Source organism: Musa acuminata, chromosome BXJ3-9, assembly GCF_036884655.1.
Source record: "Musa acuminata AAA Group cultivar baxijiao chromosome BXJ3-9, Cavendish_Baxijiao_AAA, whole genome shotgun sequence".
Lineage (NCBI taxonomy): Eukaryota > Viridiplantae > Streptophyta > Magnoliopsida > Zingiberales > Musaceae > Musa > Musa acuminata.
Window position 1 is genome coordinate 43,414,039 of NC_088357.1, and position 23,129 is coordinate 43,437,167.

Genomic DNA, 23,129 nt, shown 5'->3' on the forward strand with positions numbered 1-23,129 from the left:
TTGAGTAACGTAGGACTAGCTTCGATCATGAAGAGACAATTAAAGCAGGAAGAATCAATATTGTGCTAGTCATAGGTGCCCAACAAGCCAATCACGTGAGTGATAGCACGTGTGACTTGATAAAGAATCTTTTTGCTTATTATATTTTTGGCGTATATCACTTTATAACTATTGCATAAATGCATATGTATTGTGATGTCCTTGGATTTGTGCAATGGGAATCGGATCGTGATGAGATCACGATAATGAGATCGATTCACCTTTAAACACATATCCTAAATAATCCCGGTCATAGGTTACTCGAGAGGGACATCGTGATAACCGGATAGACTGGTGTGCTGTATACCCGTCCATATGATGGATGCAACTGGTCTCATAGCTGCTCGTGTAGGGACACTAGGGATACAGTACAGGTGCTCATTGGAGAATGAGTTCACTGATTGATCCGCTTACGGAATGCTGGATGGTTGATGATGCCTTATTGTCAGACAACGATTCCGTAGTCCTAGTGGTGTATCTGGTTCTTAGACTTGAGACACCAAGGATGTCCTGTATGAGTGCTCCACTCTTTGATACCAGACTTATAGGTTTGGCTGTTCCCAGATCTAGTACAGCTGGTCATTGGGAGTGGTAGTCGACCTTACGAGGGCTATTGAGTGTCGATAGAGGATCATCCACTCTCGGTATCATGAGAGGAATATCCCATGTGTTCTTGCTCAGACAAATCCCTGGCCAGGGTCATTCGGGTTGAGAGAGAAAGAGTTCTCCGGGAGAATCCGATTAGAGCGAGACTCAAGTAGAAACCGTATGGGTCTGACAGCACCATGCTCGATATACGGTCTCTGGGATATTAGATGGATGAGGGACTATAGGTACATGGTAACTGAGGACAGACAGGTCCAATGGATTGGATTCCCCTGTATCGTCTGGGGACTACGGCGTAGTGGCCTAGTACTTCCGTAGTCGATGAGTCGAGTGAATTATTACAGAGATAATAATTCACTTAGTTAGAAGGAGTTCTGACAGGTATGACTCACGGCCAGCTCGATATTGGGCCTAGAGGGTCACACACATATGGTAGGCATTGCGATGAGTAGAGGTTCGGATATGAGATATCCGACGGAGCCCTTGTCTTATTGGATGCAGATCCAATACCCACTAGGGAAAGGACCCATTAGGGTTTTGACACGGGATCTCTATAAATAGGAGGGATTCACAGCCTCATAGGCTAGAGTCTTTGCTTGCCCTTCCTATTCTCCTCTCCCTCTCCACCTCAGAGTAGGCCTGGAGTTTTGAGGAGTGTCGTCGTAACCCTGCTGTGTGGATCACCGCTAGAGAGGAGGACGCTTGACCTCCTTCACCCTCTCCTGAGGATCTGCAAGGAAACAGGGATATACGATCTCCCTAGGTAACACAATCTCTATACGCAGTTTTGTGTTTTGCGGATTTTGCGCACCAATCTTCGCACGACGACGAACATCTTTTTGGGAATCGGGGATTTTTGTTTTCTTGTTCTTCCGCTGCGCATATGATGTCGCCCCCCATGATTTCCCAACAGTGGTATCAGAGCCAGGTTGTTCGTGCGAATGATTGGTTTTTTGAACTGTGTGTGTTGTGTTTAGGAAGAATATTGACGTCAAAATCGTTGACGCAAAAGCAAGGAAGGGCAGCAACAGTTGCTGCCCTCGATCTGCATGCCTGCAGCCAGCCGCAGCCGCAGCCAGGCAGCACAGCGCCGGCGCATGCGCAAGCGCTGTGCCTGCAGTAGCCGGCCAGCGATCTGCTTGCAGCAGGCTTGCGGCCGGCGGGGCTGGGAGCCCGCTCGGTAGAAGCGCCTGCGGCCACTGAGCCCGCGGGCAGAGGCGCCGCGGGGCAGCAGCGCGGGCTGAGGCACCGCAGGGCAGCGGCGCCTGTGGCCGCTGCTCCCACGGGCAAAAACCCCGCAGGGGCGGCCGCCAGCGAGACAGCACCACCTGCGGGCGCTGACTCGCGGGCAGAACCGCCCGCGAAGGCGGCGGCGCCCGCGGGGGCGCCCACCTGCAGCGGCAGCGACCCCAGCGGGCGTGCCACCTGCAGGCGAGGACAGTGCCCTCGCCCTCGCCGCACAGGCCGCCGCCAGCAGGGTGGCGGCGGCGGCAGCGCAGCAGCGAAAAGGGGAAAGGGTATTAGGGTTTTCTGCGCAAAAGACAGTTTTGCCCCTCGGAATTTGAGAAATTCCAGTTTCTGTCTTTTGTCCAAATTATGAAAATACCCTTAGGAATTGAGAAATTCCCTATATATCCCTGATTTCAGAAAATATTAATTAATTAAAAGGTTTAGTTGATTATTATTTTTATTATCTAGTAGTCCTACATAATGACGATTATTTATACATGTGATGTATGATGAGTGGACGGATGATCATGGACCGTGTGATGTGTGTACTTGTGATTATTATTATTGAGGTCTGCGAACCTCCATTATATTTCTCGTTTATTGTCGGGCCTGCGTGCCTATGATTAAGTTGTAATCACATGAGGAGGCGCAGCGGGAGCGTGGATGCGATAGCGGGACCCACGAGACGGACGATCGTGATGCATGGAGATGCATCAAGATGTCGACGGAACCGACGAGGACGAGATGGATGATCACAGGGCATGGAGATGCACCGTTGCACACATAGATCTTGATGTGAGTGATTAGGCCTACTGGCTCGGGCCTAATCATATTAGGTTGTGGTCCATGATCATCTGGTGTGATTGCTTATACATATACTAGATATATATATATATATTTGCATGCGATGTAGATATATATTAAATATGTATATGTGTGACATGTCATATTAGGAGACCAAATTATAGAAACATCTCTCGATAATATTAAGTCGGTAAACGTGAGGCAATTAGATTGACCCACGTGGCCTTCCATCGTTATGAGTAGGAACCGAATCCCGGTGTAGGTTGAGTTGGTCGAGTCCCTCGAGACTCACCTATATCGCGATTCGCTATCTTGCTTACGACATAGAGATGTCACCGGTGACCTGAGGGCATGATATGCTTGGTCGAGTCCCTCGAGGGTATATCATCAAATCAGACTCATCTTGTAACGAAGGTGTTGACTTAACCGAGCATCATGGTTGGTCGAGTCCCTCGAGGCCATGGTGATTCGGAGGCCGAACAGGACGGGAATCACAAGGAGTTGTGATCGGCAAGAGTTGTCTACCTTTTAGGCTTAGTGTGATTGGTCGAGTCCCTCGAGGTTACACTAAGACACTGATTGGATCCTGATCCCCACTAGAAGTCTGCCGGAGACTTCCGTTTCACGTGCTGAGGGTGTCGCGTGACTCGTTAGTAAAATAGTGGGAGCATATTAAGATAGAAGTCCATATCTTGATAGTTTATTTCTTGCAAAATCTGCATGTTATTCATTTTTGCTACATCTTTATTTTCAGAAAATGTCGCTTTCAAATCCCTTACGTGGCATACTTGATGTCAACCGCCTCACTGGTCCAAATTATACGGATTGGCTCCGTAACTTGAGAATTGTTCTCACAGCGGAGAAAATCGTGTACGTCCTTGATACAGTGATGCCTACGCCCGAAGAAGGGGCAAGCGAGGATGAGATCGCTCGCTACGTGAAGTACATTGATGACTCCACTCTTGCTCAGTGCTATATGTTGGGCTCTATGACTCCAGAGTTACAGAGACAACATGAAAAGATGGATGCCAGATCCATTCTCCTACATGTCCGTAAATTGTTTGAGGAACAGGGAAGGACTCAACGATATGAGATATCCAAGAGCCTTTTCCGCGCTAGGATGACTGAGGGGACACCGGTTCAGAACCATGTCCTAAAGATGATTGAGTGGATAGAGAAACTCACAGGTCTAGGAATGGTCCTAGAGGATAACTTGTGTGTGGACATTGTGCTTCAGTCCCTACCAGATTCCTTTTCACAGTTCATAATGAACTTTAATATGAACAAGCTTGAGGTGACTCTCCCAGAGCTCCTCAATATGTTGAGGGAGGCAAGGAGTACTATTAAGAAAGAGAAGCCAGTTCTCTACACTGGTGAGACCAGAAAGAAAAGGAAAGCAGAAAGGTCCCTTAAGAAGGGAAAGGGCAAGGGCAAACAAGGTAAAGCAAAGGTTGCTAAGAAAGACCCAACAAAGGACAAAGGCCAGTGCTTCCACTGTGGTAAAGATGGGCACTGGAAGAGAAACTGCAAAGAGTACCTTGCAGAAAGGGCGAAACAAAAGCTTGATGAAGCTTCAGGTACATTCATGATCGGTCTCCATTTGTCAGACTCTTATGATAACACATGGGTATTAGATACCGGTAGTGCTTATCATATATGTAATTCGTTGCAGGTTCTGGCAAGGCCTAGGAGACTAGAGAGAGGCGAGATGGACCTCAAGATGGGTAATGGAGCAAAAGTTGCTGTTTTAGCTGTTGGCGAGGTCGCCCTACATCTGCCTAGTGGAGCTTTTATTGCATTAGATGCATGTTATTTTGTTCCTTCTATTATCAAAAACATTATCTCCATTTCATGTTTAACAGTTAGTGGATATAAATTTGTTTTTGAGAACAATGGTTGTTCGATATTATTAGATGATAAGATCATCACGAAAAGAACATTGCATAATGGTTTATTTATGTTAGACACCACTCCACATATCATGAATATAAATATGTCCAAAAGGAAACGAGATGAGTTGAACAGTGCATACCTGTGGCATTGTAGGCTAGGTCACATCCATGAAAGAAGGATTCAAAAGTTGCTAAATGATGGATATCTAGATCCATTCGACTATGTGTCATATGCAACTTGTGAGCCTTGCATTCGTGGAAAACTGACCAACTCTCCATTTAGTGGAACTGGAGAGAGAGCCACTGAGTTGTTGGAACTCATACATAGTGATGTATGTGGACCCATGTCAACTCATGCCATTGGAGGTTACTCCTACTTCATTACATTTACTGATGATTTCTCAAGGTATGGATATGTGTACTTAATGAAGTACAAGTCCGAGGCCTTTGAGAAATTCAGAGAGTATAAGAATGAGGTGGAAAACCAGACTGGAAAGAGTATCAAAACTCTTCGATCAGATCGAGGAGGTGAGTACTTAAGTACAGAGTTTACTCACTTCCTCAAGGACCATGGGATATTATCTCAATGGACACCTCCTTATACACCTCAGCTCAATGGTGTCTTTGGAAGGAGGAATCATACGCTATTAGATATGGTACGGTCCATGATGAGTTTCGCTGACCTACCCATCTTATTCTAGGGATATGCCCTAGAAACCGCAGCTTACCTTCTGAACAGAGTTCCAACTAAGTCGGTAATGTCTACACCATATGAGATATGGAAAGGGAAGAAGCTTGATCTTAAGGTTGTTAAGATTTGGGGCTGCCCTGCCCACATTAAAAGACACAACCCCGATAAGTTAAAATCAAGGATAGAGCGATGCAAATTTGTGGGATATCCCAAGGAAACTTGTGGGTATTATTTCTATCATCTCGAGGATCAAAAGGTCTTTGTAGCTAAGAGAGCAGTGTTCCTTGAGAAGGAACACATTCTTGACGGAGACAGTGGGAGAATGATAGAATTGAGCGAGGTTGGAGAACCAAGCTCAAGCACCACTCTACAACCCGAGTCTGTTCAGGTACCTAATACACAAGTTTCAACTTTACGCAGGTCTGATAGAGTATCTCATCCTCCTGAGAGATATGTGGGACATATTAGAGGAGAGGATGCTGAGGATATTGATCCTCAGACCTACGAGGAGGCTATTATGAGTATAGACTCCGGGAAGTGGCAAGAAGCCATGAATTCTGAGATGGATTCTATGTACTCCAATAAGGTTTGGAACCTAGTTGATGCGCCCGAAGGTATTGTACCCATCGGTTGCAAATGGATCTTTAAGAAAAAGATCGGAGTAGATGGAAAGGTAGAGACCTATAAAGCAAGGCTAGTGGCTAAGGGGTATCGTCAAAGGCAAGGTGTTGACTACGACGAAACTTTCTCACCCGTAGCAATGCTAAAATCCATCAGAATTCTATTGGCTATTGCAACACACTATGATTATGAGATCTGGCAGATGGATGTGAAAACCGCATTCCTCAACGGGAACCTGGAGGAGGAGGTGTATATGATGCAACCTGAGGGATTCGTGTCCAAGAACTGCCCAGATAAGGTGTGTAGGTTGCTTAGATCCATTTATGGACTAAAGCAAGCTTCCCGAAGTTGGAACATAAGATTTGATGAGGCAATCAGATCTTATGACTTCGTTAAGAACGAAGATGAGCCTTGTGTATACAGAAAGGTAAGTGGGAGCGCTATTAGCTTTTTGGTGTTATATGTGGATGACATCCTCATCATTGGGAATGATGTAGGAATGCTATCCACAGTAAAGACTTGGTTATCTAGACACTTCTCCATAAAGGACTTAGGGGAAGCATCCTATATCTTGGGGATTAGAATCTATAGAGATAGATCCAAGAGGATGCTTGGCTTGTCCCAGTCCAGGTACATAGAAATCATTGTCAAAATGTTTGGCATTGAAAATTCTAAGAAAGGGCGAACATGGATATGATACCTTATGCCTTAGCAATATGGTATATCATGTATGCCATGCTATGTACTAGGCCTGATATAGCGCATGCTCTGAGTGTCACGAGCAGGTATCAGGCGGATCCAGGCTTGGAGCACTGGAAAGCAGTAAAGTGTATCCTTAAGTACTTGAGAAGAACTAAGGATTTTTTACTAGTATATGGAGGTAATAGCCTTAAGGTTGAAGGCTTCACTGACTCAAGTTTTCAGTCTGATGTCGATGATAGCAAGTCGAATTCAGGGTATGTGTACACCTTGAATGGAGGAGCAGTGTGCTGGAAGAGTTCCAAGCAAGATACCACTGCTAACTCGACCACAGAGGCGGAGTACATTGCTGCATTAGATGCAGCAAAGGAGGGAGTCTGGATGAAGAAGTTCATCACAGATTTGGGAGTCGTGCCGAGTAACGAGGAGCCGACTTCCTTATATTGCGACAACTACGGGGCGATTACTCAAATAAGGGAACCCGGGTCTCATCAGAAGTGTTCTGAGGAGGTTCCAACTTATTAGAGAGATCGTAACCCGAGGAGATGTAGTAGTGGAAAGAGTTCCATCCGAAGATAACATTGCAGATCCACTAACAAAGCCATTGTCTCAGATTGTCTTTGAGCGTCACAGGGGTCTGATGGGGATCAGACACATAGGTGATTGGCTTTAGGTCAAGTGGGAGATTGCTAGTCATAGGTGCCCAACAAGCCAATCACGTGAGTGATGGCACGTGTGACTTGATAAAGAATCTTTTTGCTTATTATATTTTTGGCGTATATCACTTTATAACTATTGCATAAATGCATATGTATTGTGATGTCCTTAGATTTGTGCAATGGGAATCGGATCGTGATGAGATCACGATAATGAGATCGATTCACCTTTAAACACATATCCTAAATAATCCCGGTCATAGGTTACTCGAGAGGGACATCGTGATAACCGGATAGACTGGTGTGCTGTATACCCGTCCATATGATGGATGCAGCTGGTCTCATAGCTGCTCGTGTAGGGACACTAGGGATACAGTACAGGTGCTCATTGGAGAATGAGTTCACTGATTGATCCGCTTACGGAATGCTGGATGGTTGATGATGCCTTATTGTCAGACAACGATTCCGTAGTCCTAGTAGTGTATCTGGTTCTTAGACTTGAGACACCAAGGATGTCCTGTATGAGTGCTCCACTCTTTGATACCAGACTTATAGGTTTGGCTGTTCCCAGATCTAGTACAGCTGGTCATTGGGAGTGGTAGTCGACCTTACGAGGGCTATTGAGTGTCGATAGAGGATCATCCACTCTCGGTATCATGAGAGGAATATCCCATGTGTTCTTGCTCAGACAAATCCCTGGCCAGGGTCATTCGGGTTGAGAGAGAAAGAGTTCTCCGGGAGAATCCGATTAGAGCGAGACTCAAGTAGAAACCGTATGGGTCTGACAGCACCATGCTCGATATACGGTCTCTGGGATATTAGATGGATGAGGGACTATAGGTACATGGTAACTGAGGACAGACAGGTCCAATGGATTGGATTCCCCTGTATCGTCTGGGGACTACGGCGTAGTGGCCTAGTACTTCCGTAGTCGATGAGTCGAGTGAATTATTACAGAGATAATAATTCACTTAGTTAGAAGGAGTTCTGACAGGTATGACTCACGACCAGCTCGATATTGGGCCTAGAGGGTCACACACATATGGTAGGCATTGCGATGAGTAGAGGTTCGGATATGAGATATCCGACGGAGCCCTTGTCTTATTGGATGCAGATCCAATACCCACTAGGGAAAGGACCCATTAGGGTTTTGACACGGGATCTCTATAAATAGGAGGGATTCACAGCCTCATAGGCTAGAGTCTTTGCTTGCCCTTCCTATTCTCCTCTCCCTCTCCACCTCAGAGTAGGCCTGGAGTTTTGAGGAGTGTCGTCGTAACCCTGCTGTGTGGATCACCGCTAGAGAGGAGGACGCTTGACCTCCTTCACCCTCTCCTGAGGATCTGCAAGGAAACAGGGATATACGATCTCCCTAGGTAACACAATCTCTATACGCAGTTTTGTGTTTTGCGGATTTTGCGCACCAATCTTCGCACGACGACGAACATCTTTTTGGGAATCGGGGATTTTTGTTTTCTTGTTCTTCCGCTGCGCATATGATGTCGCCCCCCATGATTTCCCAACAGTGGTATCAGAGCCAGGTTGTTCGTGCGAATGATTGGTTTTTTGAACTGCGTGTGTTGTGTTTAGGAAGAATATTGACGTCAAAATCGTTGACGCAAAAGCAAGGAAGGGCAGCAACAGTTGCTGCCCTCGATCTGCATGCCTGCAGCCAGCCGCAGCCGCAGCCAGGCAGCACAGCGCCGGCGCATGCGCAAGCGCTGTGCCTGCAGTAGCCGGCCAGCGATCTGCTTGCAGCAGGCTTGCGGCCGGCGGGGCTGGGAGCCCGCTCGGTAGAAGCGCCTGCGGCCACTGAGCCCGCGGGCAGAGGCGCCGCGGGGCAGCAGCGCGGGCTGAGGCACCGCAGGGCAGCGGCGCCTGTGGCCGCTGCTCCCACGGGCAAAAACCCCGCAGGGGCGGCCGCCAGCGAGACAGCACCACCTGTGGGCGCTGACTCGCGGGCAGAACCGCCCGCGAAGGCGGCGACGCCCGCGGGGGCGCCCACCTGCAGCGGCAGCGACCCCAGCGGGCGTGCCACCTGCAGGCGAGGGCAGTGCCCTCGCCCTCGCCGCACAGGCCGCCGCCAGCAGGGTGGCGGCGGCGGCAGCGCAGCAGCGAAAAGGGGAAAGGGTATTAGGGTTTTCTGCGCAAAAGATAGTTTTGCCCCTCGGAATTTGAGAAATTCCAGTTTCTGTCTTTTGTCCAAATTATGAAAATACCCTTAGGAATTGAGAAATTCCCTATATATCCCTGATTTCAGAAAATATTAATTAATTAAAAGGTTTAGTTGATTATTATTTTTATTATCTAGTAGTCCTACATAATGACGATTATTTATACATGTGATGTATGATGAGTGGACGGATGATCATGGACCGTGTGATGTGTGTACTTGTGATTATTATTATTGAGGTCTGCGAACCTCCATTATATTTCTCGTTTATTGTCGGGCCTGCGTGCCTATGATTAAGTTGTAATCACATGAGGAGGCGCAGCGGGAGCGTGGATGCGATAGCGGGACCCACGAGACGGACGATCGTGATGCATGGAGATGCATCAAGATGTCGACGGAACCGACGAGGACGAGATGGATGATCACAGGGCATGGAGATGCACCGTTGCACACATAGATCTTGATGTGAGTGATTAGGCCTACTGGCTCGGGCCTAATCATATTAGGTTGTGGTCCATGATCATCTGGTGTGATTGCTTATACATATACTAGATATATATATATATATTTGCATGCGATGTAGATATATATTAAATATGTATATGTGTGACATGTCATATTAGGAGACCAAATTATAGAAACATCTCTCGATAATATTAAGTCGGTAAACGTGAGGCAATTAGATTGACCCACGTGGCCTTCCATCGTTATGAGTAGGAACCGAATCCCGGTGTAGGTTGAGTTGGTCGAGTCCCTCGAGACTCACCTATATCGCGATTCGCTATCTTGCTTACGACATAGAGATGTCACCGGTGACCTGAGGGCATGATATGCTTGGTCGAGTCCCTCGAGGGTATATCATCAAATCAGACTCATCTTGTAACGAAGGTGTTGACTTAACCGAGCATCATGGTTGGTCGAGTCCCTCGAGGCCATGGTGATTCGGAGGCCGAACAGGACGGGAATCACAAGGAGTTGTGATCGGCAAGAGTTGTCTACCTTTTAGGCTTAGTGTGATTGGTCGAGTCCCTCGAGGTTACACTAAGACACTGATTGGATCCTGATCCCCACTAGAAGTCTGCCGGAGACTTCCGTTTCACGTGCTGAGGGTGTCGCGTGACTCGTTAGTAAAATAGTGGGAGCATATTAAGATAGAAGTCCATATCTTGATAGTTTATTTCTTGCAAAATCTGCATGTTATTCATTTTTGCTACATCTTTATTTTCAGAAAATGTCGCTTTCAAATCCCTTACGTGGCATACTTGATGTCAACCGCCTCACTGGTCCAAATTATACGGATTGGCTCCGTAACTTGAGAATTGTTCTCACAGCGGAGAAAATCGTGTACGTCCTTGATACAGTGATGCCTACGCCCGAAGAAGGGGCAAGCGAGGATGAGATCGCTCGCTACGTGAAGTACATTGATGACTCCACTCTTGCTCAGTGCTATATGTTGGGCTCTATGACTCCAGAGTTACAGAGACAACATGAAAAGATGGATGCCAGATCCATTCTCCTACATGTCCGTAAATTGTTTGAGGAACAGGGAAGGACTCAACGATATGAGATATCCAAGAGCCTTTTCCGCGCTAGGATGACTGAGGGGACACCGGTTCAGAACCATGTCCTAAAGATGATTGAGTGGATAGAGAAACTCACAGGTCTAGGAATGGTCCTAGAGGATAACTTGTGTGTGGACATTGTGCTTCAGTCCCTACCAGATTCCTTTTCACAGTTCATAATGAACTTTAATATGAACAAGCTTGAGGTGACTCTCCCAGAGCTCCTCAATATGTTGAGGGAGGCAGAGAGTACTATTAAGAAAGAGAAGCCAGTTCTCTACACTGGTGAGACCAGAAAGAAAAGGAAAGCAGAAAGGTCCCTTAAGAAGGGAAAGGGCAAGGGCAAACAAGGTAAAGCAAAGGTTGCTAAGAAAGACCCAACAAAGGACAAAGGCCAGTGCTTCCACTGTGGTAAAGATGGGCACTGGAAGAGAAACTGCAAAGAGTACCTTGCAGAAAGGGCGAAACAAAAGCTTGATGAAGCTTCAGGTACATTCATGATCGGTCTCCATTTGTCAGACTCTTATGATAACACATGGGTATTAGATACCGGTAGTGCTTATCATATATGTAATTCGTTGCAGGTTCTGGCAAGGCCTAGGAGACTAGAGAGAGGCGAGATGGACCTCAAGATGGGTAATGGAGCAAAAGTTGCTGTTTTAGCTGTTGGCGAGGTCGCCCTACATCTGCCTAGTGGAGCTTTTATTGCATTAGATGCATGTTATTTTGTTCCTTCTATTATCAAAAACATTATCTCCATTTCATGTTTAACAGTTAGTGGATATAAATTTGTTTTTGAGAACAATGGTTGTTCGATATTATTAGATGATAAGATCATCACGAAAAGAACATTGCATAATGGTTTATTTATGTTAGACACCACTCCACATATCATGAATATAAATATGTCCAAAAGGAAACGAGATGAGTTGAACAGTGCATACCTGTGGCATTGTAGGCTAGGTCACATCCATGAAAGAAGGATTCAAAAGTTGCTAAATGATGGATATCTAGATCCATTCGACTATGTGTCATATGCAACTTGTGAGCCTTGCATTCGTGGAAAACTGACCAACTCTCCATTTAGTGGAACTGGAGAGAGAGCCACTGAGTTGTTGGAACTCATACATAGTGATGTATGTGGACCCATGTCAACTCATGCCATTGGAGGTTACTCCTACTTCATTACATTTACTGATGATTTCTCAAGGTATGGATATGTGTACTTAATGAAGTACAAGTCCGAGGCCTTTGAGAAATTCAGAGAGTATAAGAATGAGGTGGAAAACCAGACTGGAAAGAGTATCAAAACTCTTCGATCAGATCGAGGAGGTGAGTACTTAAGTACAGAGTTTACTCACTTCCTCAAGGACCATGGGATATTATCTCAATGGACACCTCCTTATACACCTCAGCTCAATGGTGTCTTTGGAAGGAGGAATCATACGCTATTAGATATGGTACGGTCCATGATGAGTTTCGCTGACCTACCCATCTTATTCTAGGGATATGCCCTAGAAACCGCAGCTTACCTTCTGAACAGAGTTCCAACTAAGTCGGTAATGTCTACACCATATGAGATATGGAAAGGGAAGAAGCTTGATCTTAAGGTTGTTAAGATTTGGGGCTGCCCTGCCCACATTAAAAGACACAACCCCGATAAGTTAAAATCAAGGATAGAGCGATGCAAATTTGTGGGATATCCCAAGGAAACTTGTGGGTATTATTTTTATCATCTCGAGGATCAAAAGGTCTTTGTAGCTAAGAGAGCAGTGTTCCTTGAGAAGGAACACATTCTTGACGGAGACAGTGGGAGAATGATAGAATTGAGCGAGGTTGGAGAACCAAGCTCAAGCACCACTCTACAACCCGAGTCTGTTCAGGTACCTAATACACAAGTTTCAACTTTACGCAGGTCTGATAGAGTATCTCATCCTCCTGAGAGATATGTGGGACATATTAGAGGAGAGGATGCTGAGGATATTGATCCTCAGACCTACGAGGAGGCTATTATGAGTATAGACTCCGGGAAGTGGCAAGAAGCCATGAATTCTGAGATGGATTCTATGTACTCCAATAAGGTTTGGAACCTAGTTGATGCGCCCGAAGGTATTGTACCCATCGGTTGCAAATGGATCTTTAAGAAAAAGATCGGAGTAGATGGAAAGGTAGAGACCTATAAAGCAAGGCTAGTGGCTAAGGGGTATCGTCAAAGGCAAGGTGTTGACTACGACGAAACTTTCTCACCCGTAGCAATGCTAAAATCCATCAGAATTCTATTGGCTATTGCAACACACTATGATTATGAGATCTGGCAGATGGATGTGAAAACCGCATTCCTCAACGGGAACCTGGAGAAGGAGGTGTATATGATGCAACCTGAGGGATTCGTGTCCAAGAACTGCCCAGATAAGGTGTGTAGGTTGCTTAGATCCATTTATGGACTAAAGCAAGCTTCCCGAAGTTGGAACATAAGATTTGATGAGGCAATCAGATCTTATGACTTCGTTAAGAACGAAGATGAGCCTTGTGTATACAGAAAGGTAAGTGGGAGCGCTATTAGCTTTTTGGTGTTATATGTGGATGACATCCTCATCATTGGGAATGATGTAGGAATGCTATCCACAGTAAAGACTTGGTTATCTAGACACTTCTCCATAAAGGACTTAGGGGAAGCATCCTATATCTTGGGGATTAGAATCTATAGAGATAGATCCAAGAGGATGCTTGGCTTGTCCCAGTCCAGGTACATAGAAATCATTGTCAAAATGTTTGGCATTGAAAATTCTAAGAAAGGGCGAACATGGATATGATACCTTATGCCTTAGCAATATGGTATATCATGTATGCCATGCTATGTACTAGGCCTGATATAGCGCATGCTCTGAGTGTCACGAGCAGGTATCAGGCGGATCCAGGCTTGGAGCACTGGAAAGCAGTAAAGTGTATCCTTAAGTACTTGAGAAGAACTAAGGATTTTTTACTAGTATATGGAGGTAATAGCCTTAAGGTTGAAGGCTTCACTGACTCAAGTTTTCAGTCTGATGTCGATGATAGCAAGTCGAATTCAGGGTATGTGTACACCTTGAATGGAGGAGCAGTGTGCTGGAAGAGTTCCAAGCAAGATACCACTGCTAACTCGACCACAGAGGCGGAGTACATTGCTGCATTAGATGCAGCAAAGGAGGGAGTCTGGATGAAGAAGTTCATCACAGATTTGGGAGTCGTGCCGAGTAACGAGGAGCCGACTTCCTTATATTGCGACAACTACGGGGCGATTACTCAAATAAGGGAACCCGGGTCTCATCAGAAGTGTTCTGAGGAGGTTCCAACTTATCAGAGAGATCGTAACCCGAGGAGATGTAGTAGTGGAAAGAGTTCCATCCGAAGATAACATTGCAGATCCACTAACAAAGCCATTGTCTCAGATTGTCTTTGAGCGTCACAGGGGTCTGATGGGGATCAGACACATAGGTGATTGGCTTTAGGTCAAGTGGGAGATTGCTAGTCATAGGTGCCCAACAAGCCAATCACGTGAGTGATGGCACGTGTGACTTGATAAAGAATCTTTTTGCTTATTATATTTTTGGCGTATATCACTTTATAACTATTGCATAAATGCATATGTATTGTGATGTCCTTGGATTTGTGCAATGGGAATCGGATCGTGATGAGATCACGATAATGAGATCGATTCACCTTTAAACACATATCCTAAATAATCCCGGTCATAGGTTACTCGAGAGGGACATCGTGATAACCGGATAGACTGGTGTGCTGTATACCCGTCCATATGATGGATGCAGCTGGTCTCATAGCTGCTCGTGTAGGGACACTAGGGATACAGTACAGGTGCTCATTGGAGAATGAGTTCACTGATTGATCCGCTTACGGAATGCTGGATGGTTGATGATGCCTTATTGTCAGACAACGATTCCGTAGTCCTAGTGGTGTATCTGGTTCTTAGACTTGAGACACCAAGGATGTCCTGTATGAGTGCTCCACTCTTTGATACCAGACTTATAGGTTTGGCTGTTCCCAGATCTAGTACAGCTGGTCATTGGGAGTGGTAGTCGACCTTACGAGGGCTATTGAGTGTCGATAGAGGATCATCCACTCTCGGTATCATGAGAGGAATATCCCATGTGTTCTTGCTCAGACAAATCCCTGGCCAGGGTCATTCGGGTTGAGAGAGAAAGAGTTCTCCGGGAGAATCCGATTAGAGCGAGACTCAAGTAGAAACCGTATGGGTCTGACAGCACCATGCTCGATATACGGTCTCTGGGATATTAGATGGATGAGGGACTATAGGTACATGGTAACTGAGGACAGACAGGTCCAATGGATTGGATTCCCCTGTATCGTCTGGGGACTACGGCGTAGTGGCCTAGTACTTCCGTAGTCGATGAGTCGAGTGAATTATTACAGAGATAATAATTCACTTAGTTAGAAGGAGTTCTGACAGGTATGACTCACGGCCAGCTCGATATTGGGCCTAGAGGGTCACACACATATGGTAGGCATTGCGATGAGTAGAGGTTCGGATATGAGATATCCGACGGAGCCCTTGTCTTATTGGATGCAGATCCAATACCCACTAGGGAAAGGACCCATTAGGGTTTTGACACGGGATCTCTATAAATAGGAGGGATTCACAGCCTCATAGGCTAGAGTCTTTGCTTGCCCTTCCTATTCTCCTCTCCCTCTCCACCTCAGAGTAGGCCTGGAGTTTTGAGGAGTGTCGTCGTAACCCTGCTGTGTGGATCACCGCTAGAGAGGAGGACGCTTGACCTCCTTCACCCTCTCCTGAGGATCTGCAAGGAAACAGGGATATACGATCTCCCTAGGTAACACAATCTCTATACGCAGTTTTGTGTTTTGCGGATTTTGCGCACCAATCTTCGCACGACGACGAACATCTTTTTGGGAATCGGGGATTTTTGTTTTCTTGTTCTTCCGCTGCACATATGATGTCGCCCCCCATGATTTCCCAACATATTGGGTCAGAGTGAAACATGTCAAAAGATTGGACGTCGAGCCAGAGGATCGGTCGATGTATTAGTAGAAGGCTTCGTGCCATGAGTTCGAGCATCGAGCTTAGAAGAGCGAACATTACGCCAAGGAAATCGAAGTTGTTGAGGTCAATGTGTCGATTGGGCAAATACCGCAAAAGAGGACGTGATATACCGAAGGATTGGACGAAGCGCCGATGAACTAATGATATGCTAAAAAATATTTGATTAATATCTTGTAATAATTATCTAGATCAAAGTAGTGTTAAGATGTAATTGGATTAAAATTAAGCCAACTCAATTAGGGGGGCTATTAGGCCTAAGTAAGGGCTGAGTTGGGTCGAATAGAGGGCCCACTCGGCCACTTAGAACCATGCCAGGCGGTGGCACCACCTAGAGTGGGCGGTGGAACCGCTTAAGGCTCAGCCTTCAAGGAGGTTTAAGTGGTACTAGGCGGTGGTACCGCCGGCCATAAAGGTTGTCAAGTGGTGGTACTGCTTAATGTCAAAGTGTTAGGCGATAGTAATGCCCAGTACTAGCAGTGGTACCACCAGTACCCCGAAATTCGGGGATGAGATACTTTTTGGCTCCAAGTTTGAATCAATTTGGAGCATATAAAAGCCTCATTCATCCCTACTTAGAAGCACATCAACTAAGAGCAAAAAAAGAAGGAAAACACTATTATAATATTGTTAGAACTCCTCTCAAGCTCTCTAAGAATTGGGTGAAGTTTAAGAGAGGGGTGAATGGTTGTAAAGGTTATCTCCTAAACCTATAAAAATGAGAAAAGATGTATAAAAATCTTCACTCATTAAAAGAAGATCGGTAGTGGAAGCCGATAGCCTTAAGTGAAGAGGAATCAAAAGTGGATGTATATCACAACGACCGAACCACTATAAAAATCTGATTTGCATTTACTTTAAGCTTTTCATTTTAATTACAAACTGAATTCTTATTTTCACTACTTTTATGAACATTTTCAAGTCAAGCATCTTTCTGATACATTTTCATCATATGAAGTTTTTTAAATTGACTCAATTTTTACGTATACAATAATTCACCCCCCCCTTTAGTGTCGACTCAATCCTAACAGTTCGTCAAAAGCTTGCTGAGAGTTCACGGAAGTTCGTTGAGACTTCGCTGGAAGAACAATTGACATATTGGACAAAGATTACTTAGCTAATGCCTTAATTATCATAGTTAGAACTTAGATTGAGTTAAGATTGAGAGATAATCTCACTAACTTAATTAGGGGCCAATTGAGCCCGATTTGGTTTAGGCCGGACTGATGGCCCAAACAATGACCTGAAGCCATGTCAGGCGGTGGCACTATCAGAGCTAGCAATGGAACTGCTTGAGGCTCAACGTCATAGGTGGTCTGGGCAGTGGTATCACTAGCATTTAATGCTGCCAGGCGATGGTACCGCTAGAGCCCAATCTTCGAGGCTTTGTCAAGCAGTAGTACCGTCAGAATGGACGATGGTACCACCTAATGTTAGAGTGTCAGATGATGGTACCGCTTAGTACTAGCGGTACCACTGCTAGTACCCCGAAAACTCGAGATAAGATATTTTTTTGCTCTAATTTTAAAGTCATTAAGGCTTATAAATACCCCACTCTTTTCTGCATGAGGAAGCAAAAAAGTGTGAATAAAATCTTAAAGTGTTGTAAAAGTACTAAGTGTCCTCCTCCTCCCTTTCTATGTCTTATGATCATTCAAGTGAGGTATGAGGTTTGTAAAGATTGTCTCCTAAACCCAAAAAAGGAGAAAGTATTATAAGAATGTGATTGGTCTTCGTCTTTTGAAGAAAGACTATTAGTGGATGCCGATGACCTCAACGAAGGAAGAATCAAAAGTGGACGTAGGTCACAACGATTGAACAACTATAAATCTGGTGTGTTCTTTGCTTGTTGCTTACTTTCATTACTTAGCTGCACTATGCATTGTTCATTTACTTCAAGTTGACATCTTCTCGATATGATTTCTTCGTTACATTTTTATCAACTTGAAAAGAGTTGGAATTACAATCGTAATTTTTATTGCTACACTAATTCACACCCCCACCCACCCCCCCCCCCCCCCCCCTCTCTCTCTTAATGTCATATTAATCTTAACAATTGGTATGAAAGCAATGTTACTTTCAATTTGGATTAAAACCCAAGAGAGATTATTTTTGCTGGCAATCATGAGGGTCATTCTATTACACATCCTCCCATGTTCAATGTAACATATTACACATAATGAAAAACTATAATGAGGATTTTCTTGATTTATATGGATTTTGAGTTATAGAATATCGTTCAAAACAGATTTCAAAAGTCTTCTCTTCCAATAAATGATTGGAATGATTTGGAGAAGAAGACTTTCTCTTTGAACGCTAAAGCTATACATGTTTTATTTTATGCTTTGGATAAAAATGAATTTAATCGAATTTCTATTTACAAAATGGCTTATGACATTTGGCATACATTTGAAATCACACATGAAGGCACGAGTAGGGTTAAGGAGTCAAAAATCAATCTTTTGGTTCATAGTTATGAATTGCTTCCAATGAAATCAAGCGAGACCATTGGAGACATATACACCTGATTTACGGATCTTGTCGATGGTCTAAAAGCACTTGGTAAAAGTCTTTCTAATTTTAAATTTATTAATAAGATATTAATATCTCTTCCAAAGAGTTAGGATCATAAAGTAACTGCAATTCAAGAAGCCAATGACTTGAACAACTTTTTACTCGAAGAACTTATCGGGTCATTGATGACTTACGAAATGACATACAATGCATATGAAGAATTTGAAAATAACTTTCCAAAGAATATAAAGGATTTGACACTCAGAACTCAAGAATACCACTTGAGAGAAAACTAAGTGATGATGATGATGATGATGATGATGATGATGATGATGATGATGACGACTTGGCACTTCTAACAAGAAAATTCAAAAAAATCATAAAAAAAAACTAAATAATTTGCTACAAATGCAAGAAGCCGGGCCACTTTAAAAGTGAATGTCCCCAAGTGAAGAAGAAGCAACCGAAAAAGAAGAAAATGCTAAAAGCTAATTAGGATGATTCAAGCACATTTGAATACGAGGAGCCAACTAACAAAAAAAAGTTGCTAACTACATTTTAATGGCACTTGGTGAGGAGGCAAGTAACTCGATCGAAGCTCATTTATCCTTTGATAAATTGTTGAATACTTTTCATGATTTATTTGATGAATGTAAATTAGTTAGTAAAAAATATAAATTATTAAAAAATAAGCATGCCTCTCTTGTTAGTGAATTCAATAGATTAAATATTAAGCATGATAATGAAATATTGCATCCTTGTATAAAACATGTTCAAGAAAATTTGCTACTACATGAAACCTTAGAAAATTTTGAAATAGGAAGCAAATCTTTAAACATGATCCTTGCAAAAAAGGATCATGATCATAGAAGAGATAGAATCGGCTTTGTAAGTAACACTCACCAAAAGCTAACCAAATTTGTTAAAGGTCTAACTTTACATATTTTACCCTGAAATAAATCTAACTTTGTTACAAATTTGGATATTATGCTCTATTTAAGAGGTATGGTCCATATAAGTTAATTTGGGTCCCTAAAAACTATTAAGTGTCAATAGAGCATCATCCACTCTCGGTGTCATGAGAGAAGAATGTCCTACGTGTTTTTGCTCAAGTAAATCCTTAGCTAGGGTCATTTGGATTGAGAGAGAAAAGAGTTCTCTAAGAGAATCTGATTAGAGTGAGACTCGAGTAGATTCCATATGGGTCTGATAATACCATGTCCGATATTCAGTCATTGGGATATTAGATGAATAAGAGACTATATATACATGATAACTAAGGATAGATATGACTAATGGATTGGATTTTCTTGTATCATCTGGGGACTACGGCGTAGTGGCCTAATATATCTGTAGTCGATTAGTCGAGTGAATTATTATTGAGATAATAATTTATTAAGCCAAAAGGAGTTCTGACAAATATGACTCACATCCAACTTGATATTATGCCTAGAGAGTCATACACATATAATAGGTGTTGCAACGAGTAGAGGTTCAGATATGAGATATTCGCCAGATCCATTAGAGTAAGAGATTTGAGTAGTTGGATAGAGATTTAGTACCCAATAGGGCATGATCCATTATGGTAATTTATAGAAACCTCTATAAATAAGAGGGAACCAAAAAGCCATAAGTTAGACCCTTTTTAGTTACCACCTATACTCTTCTCTCTCTCCTTGTCAGCCAACAACCTATGTTTAGGGCGTGTGGATAACAAGAAGAGTTGGCCCCTTCTTGATCCTATAGTGCACGTGAAGAGGAGGTTTGTGCAGTGATTTGAGGAGCGTATTTGTAGCCCCTATCATGTGGATCACTAATAGAGAGGAGGAATGTGATCTCCTTCATCTTCTACTATAGAGCTATAGGGTTTTATGGATATATGGTAACACGTATGGTTTTTTAGTTTTGTAGTTATTTACGCACCAATCTTCGCATGATGATAAGAAACTAGTTTATATGAAAATCTGAAATTTTTGTTTTTTATTCTTTTACTGCGCATATGATGTTGTCCCAAATTTCTCAACATGTCACAGCTTGATTGATCACCAAGGGGGCCCCTAAGGGGTCACATGAGATAGTAAGAGTGGGAAGAAGACCTAGTTAGCATAGTCCCGAGATGCTGCTTGCTTGCTATGAGCGAGTTTGGTATCGCCTCAAGGTGCGCTTGAACTTCGCTGAGGTTTCTGTACAATCAATCAGCGTTAGGATAATATTCCCAACCCGAACCCTCCTATGGTAAAGTTAGTAAGGCAGTGATAACAGTAGAGCATTTGCCTCTCTAGGCTTTGGGGCTAACTTTTATACTTGAGTAACTGATGGAGGACGACCGATCACTCATCTTGGAACCCCTCATGTCGTTAGGGGCTCATTTATATTGGTAGCCAATGAGCACATCTCATTGAGGATTGAGTCAGGAGAGAATGATTACGAGAGTGTCGTTTATCATGGCTATAGTTTATCTAAGATAAGGTGAGATGGTCCCCGGTGTTAGGTATCCGGAAAGGAGAACCGAATCATGTCAGTTAGGACTAATGCTTCTTGAGTCCGGACATACAAACCCTCTCATGATCGACGAGAATGACGGATCATGACCCGAAGGGAGAAATCAGGACAATGAGCCTCATTGTCGTGTATTAATGTTGCTAGTGATCGGCTCGTGCAGCTTTCCCAAAGATTGAGGCGAACACGGCCAGAGGGTCGTGCACCTACCGGCAACTATAGGGGAGGGGGCACAAACTCTTCCGTACATATCGTTTCATGACAGTATGCGATTATAAAGTCAGCAGTGTAATGACTATTTTTTCTCTCATGTTTAAAGATTATGTTTTCCTTTAACAAATCAAGGTAAAATTGTCTACACAAAGACGACGAGAGAGAGAGAGAGAGAGAGAGAGAGAGAGAGAGAGAGAGATTGTGGAAACATGTAGTAATGGTTAGCAATGGTTGCAGCAGAGCACCGTCGGAACCGACGCCGACGGGAGGCCATCGACGAAGTACGGCGCCGCGTCGGCGTGCAAGTACGTGACCAAGAACGAGGACGGGGTGTCCATGGCTGCTCTGGCCCTGATGAACCAGGACAAGGTCCTCATGGAGAGCTGGTACTACTTGAAGGATGCGGTGTTGGACGGCGGCATCCCCTTCAACAAGGCGTACGGGATGACGGCGTTCGAGTACCACGGCACGGACGCCCGGTTCAACAAGGTGTTCAACGACGGAATAAGGAACCACTCCACCATCCTCACCAAGAAGCTGCTCGACATCTACCGCGGCTTCGAGGGCGTCTAGGTGCTCGTCGACGTCGGCGGAGGCATCGGCGCCACCCTCTACATGATCACCGCCAAGCACCCCCACAACAGGGGCATCAACTTCGACCTCCCTCAAGTCATCTCCGAGGCGCCACCCTTCCCAGGTCCCCCCATCAACGCCTCCTCTGTTCTGCGCCGCCGCAACCTGATACGTCTCACCTCTCATTCTCTCGGCATGGTGCCTTGCAGGGGTGGAACACGTCGGCGGCGACATGTTCGCGAGCGTCCCAAGCGAAGATGCAATCTTCATGAAGGTCAGAGAGTGCATGTTTCCTTCAATGCAATCCAACTGAGATTGACACTAACGAATGCAGTACCGGAGAAGGGGAAGGTGATAGTGGTGGAATGCGCCATGCCCGTGGTGCCGGAGCCGACTCCCCGAGCTCAGGGCGTCTTCAACATCGACCTCATCATGCTGGCGCACAACCGGGGAGGGAAAGAGAGGACGGAGAAGGAGTTCGAGGGGTTGGCCAAGGAGGCAGGCTTCTCCGGATTCAAAGCGAGCTACATCTTTGCCAACACCTGGGTCATGGAGTTCACCAAGTAGACTGCGACTGCACACTGTGACATCGCTTGCGTTTGCTTCGTTCGGAGATCTCGAGTCCTTTTATCATATCTTGCGTGGAGTGTCAATGATAAGCGTTTACATAACTTGATGGATTCCGTGGCCTCAGCCCGTTGACCATGCACGCGTTGACTAGTCAACGATTTGCAGATCCAATTTATTTTTTAATTAGTTTAGGTGTTTTATATGTGCCACAAGTTGTCACATAACAGCATCTATTCAAAAATAATAATAATAAATATCATAAAAATAATTTTTTTTATTTTTATATTGAATTTGATCTTCCAAATCCATATTCGGGATGGGAAACCTTTCTAGGAGAGTTATCCATTCTGAAAGTTCATATTAAAAAGTTACTATTATAATCTATGCGAATAAATGGGATATTACGTATTACATCATATTCTAACCAAGATAATGTGAAGTATCTCAAATCGGCATATTCTACAGCTCCAATCAAGCATGACAATATAAACATTATTAGAAAAAAATGGGGAAAATAATCTAGTAGTTCGAGGGTCCCTATCGCACAACAGGAATACAAACTGAGACAAGTAAAATTGACCTTTCTGGAATTTAATTTGCATCGTCTTTTTCTGGCCACAAATACAATTCAACATGCATGATAGCAACTCTATTTCATATGTGTCAACGTCTTGCAAAAAGTAGAACTTGTGGATGTGAATGATTGAACTTCC

At 44.2% G+C, this 23,129-nt stretch overlaps 1 pseudogene; it reads left to right on the plus strand.

Annotated features, from left to right (window-relative positions):
• Nucleotides 1-21,483: 21,483 nt before the first annotated feature.
• LOC135649400 (caffeic acid 3-O-methyltransferase-like) lies at nt 21,484-22,503 on the plus strand (annotated as a pseudogene).
• The last annotated feature ends 626 nt before the right edge of the window (nt 22,504-23,129 follow it).